The following is a 3,221-nucleotide window of genomic DNA, read 5'->3' as shown; positions in this document are numbered from 1 at the left end:
ACGACCTTACTTGAACAGGATCTGTTCTATAGGCTCGTACCTCTGCATCCTTAAGTTCTAAGGAGACAGGAACTGAAATCTGGTGGATGAGCCATCACTCTGTGATCAGAGCGTGATTAACGGCTAGATGACCTTCTCCTTGGATTAGGAAACTCTTCAGCTTTAGAGGATCGTTCCTGGTCGGCAATGGCTTGGAATGGTCACAGAGTTGTCTGACAGATTCCTCAAAATAATTTTAATTTTTGGAATATTTTAGAGTTTTGTTTTTCCGATACAGGACACCCAAGTCTGTCATCTCTTGATTACTTTTTTATTTATATATTTTTTATTTCTTATATTCTACGACAACAATAAATACATAATAAATATTAATTTTTCCTCCAAAACTTTGGTTTAAAAATAAATTTTTATTAAAACTTCTTTTAATTAGATGGGTAAATAAGATTTTTAGACAAAACTTTACTAAAAATATCCTCCCCATCATTTAGGAAAAATGTCAGATTTAAGATATAAAACTAATAAATAAGAAATTGATAATGAAATAAATATTAATTTATAAACATATAATAAAGAACATGAATTTAATGCAGCACAACCAATTTTGTTACTATAGAATAAAAGCAATCAAAACTCATAATGTCCACTAATTCTAAACATATAATAAAAGCAATATCACTTTATTTACTATACAGATCATGGTGCTTCAGGATGGGGCTTTTCTTATTTTACCCACATAATTTCAATATGCACCCCTATCAATACTACTCACCTTACCATTTTTTTGTAAATTACGCTATTTATGCAAACACACAAGAATTTGTTTACTTCTTGCACCTCCATAATTGCTAAATATACATCTATAAGTTTTGAAATGTTCATTTTACTTCTTGGAATTTTATTTTAAAGCATCTCCTCCTTGTTCACAGTTTTCTTCCGTGATATTTCTCCACCAATAGTCTAAGTAGAAGTATTTTGACTAGCTTTAATAATAGTAATAGTGATTTAAAGTTCATTAACTTTAGGTACGTGGAGAAGATATGAATCGGTTGTTTTGTTTTAATAGTTGTGGATTGTCTTTCATATCTTGGATTTGGAGGAGGTTTTTAGAAAACACATTACGGAAGAGATCATTTCTTTCTGTATTTCTATAATTTCAAAAGTTTTTTACTTATTGTATGCACATATTTTCCTCATACACTCCCATTTTCTTTTTAAATCTAATTTTATCCTTTCAATTTTATAACCAAATCAACCTCCAAAATCTCCATTGATTTTCATCGATTTCCTTGTACATACTTGTCATTATAACTCTAGTTTTTGGAGTGTTCTTTTTCTCCTACATATATTGTAGAAAATAACATATAGTATTTGTAAAAAATAACATGATTATTATGACTGGTTAGGGGTTTATTACCAACGTAGTCTTTTTTGTCTCATTTTTGCAACGTCTAAGATTGTGACCATGTTGGTGACAAGTACTACATTACAAGCTACATCATCATTCTTATTACATTCACTTTGCTAATTGTATTACCTTAAAAAAAACTCAATTGTTTGAGCTTCCGTGACAAAGTATCCAACATAATTTTCTTCTTCTTTATTATATTGTACGTAGTTTGCCAATTCTATAACATCCTTAATTATATGGGCAAAACTCTCTCATTATCCTCACTACTTCAAAATACGATCACATATGAAAATCCACTCTGTACAAAACATGTTTTCCACCTCCCGCATAATGCAACACTAGAGACCTTCTTAATATATGATGAAATGTTAAAGAGAATCAATCTTCTATAATTTTATTCAAAATTTCATTTAAACTAAACAAAATACCCAAACAACAAAAACAAAAAACTAACATTATTATCATTCATAAATTTTCAATGAAATGTAATTCCAAACAAGCAAACAATAATCTTAAATTGTAATTATGACTCTTCATAAAAAGTCCCAATTTTTGAAAATGGGACGAAGAAAAAAGAAAAATTAACCTAGATTGCCCAAACCTAGTGGAAAAATGTACAAAATAAAATTACACCACCAATGTCACTTTTATTCTATAGCAACAACAACAATCCAATACATTAGACAAACAACGACAACACACAGAGCAGTAACATGAAAACCTTTCTTTGTGTGGACTTCCTTTCAATCTTTGATTTCAAAACAATATGAAACCACCCTACAATAATGAGACAAACAAATATACAATTTCTAAGTACAAACATGTCACCACATACATTTTACATACAAATATGTGAACATTTTATTATAATCCACTGTGAAACTTTGTTTGCCACATAAAAAATAATTTATTGATCTTTGTTGTCAAAAATGTTTTACATTTATTTCATAAAATATAGAAACAAAATATATACATACTTTAATTTAAAAATGAAATATAATTTTCGACAATAATTTACGAAAAAAGAATATATTTACCCTTTAAATAAATTATTATATAGTAAAATATTGAAATTGTCTTGTCATTAAACTTTAGCTAACAAACCTATAAATCAAATATTAAAAATAAAAATAAAAATTAGATGAATTACTTTATTATAGCTTAAATGTAAAATTTGACTAAATTTGTTGAAATTTCTAAATACTGACCTATTATTTCCTATCTTTGTTTCTATGAGCATATAAAATAACATATGAATGGCCATCCTTTATTTTCCAACTTAAAATGCATTTTAGTTCATATTCCCACTCCAGAACACATTTTTCTTACTGGAGAAAATGAAATAAGTATCGTTATAATTAGCAAAACGCAGCATATAAAATTCTGGAATTACGAACACCGTAAATTTTGTGTACTTTCTATGAATTTTTTCCAAACCTAATTGTTTGGATATATTAAATTTACAATAAATAAGAGAAGCCGTCTTAGCTCAGCTGGTAGAGCGCGTGGCTTTTAACCACGTGGTCGTGGGTTCGACTCCCACAGACGGCGATTCTGATTTTTTTAATTTAAATTGACTATATTTTAACCACTTCTTCCAATCTATTAAAATGCAAACGTTTTCAATTACTTTTACTGTAAATTTATTTGTCTTATATTAATACATTTTTATTGTAATAATTTTTTTCTCAAATATAGAAATATTATATTTTTTAAAAATATTAAATAAGAATACGTATAAAATTTAATAACCAAATTATTAAAAAAAATTACATAAAAGGTTTACATAAAAAACCTTAAAAAAGTAATAAAC

The 3,221-nt window shown here is 27.4% G+C and overlaps 2 non-coding genes across 2 annotated transcripts; both read left to right on the top strand.

Moving 5' to 3' along the window:
- LOC114165468 lies at positions 1–222 on the top strand. Its single transcript, XR_003599715.1, has one exon. It is a non-coding gene; the product is annotated as a small nucleolar RNA U3 (small nucleolar RNA).
- Positions 223–2,886: 2,664 nt separating this feature from the next.
- TRNAK-UUU lies at positions 2,887–2,959 on the top strand. Its single transcript has one exon. It is a non-coding gene; the product is annotated as a tRNA-Lys (tRNA).
- Positions 2,960–3,221: the final 262 nt, after the last annotated feature.

This window comes from Vigna unguiculata, chromosome 1, assembly GCF_004118075.2.
Source record: "Vigna unguiculata cultivar IT97K-499-35 chromosome 1, ASM411807v1, whole genome shotgun sequence".
Taxonomy (NCBI): Eukaryota; Viridiplantae; Streptophyta; class Magnoliopsida; order Fabales; family Fabaceae; genus Vigna; species Vigna unguiculata.
Note: the sequence above shows the minus strand (reverse complement) of the source record. Positions and strands in the feature narration are given on the sequence as shown.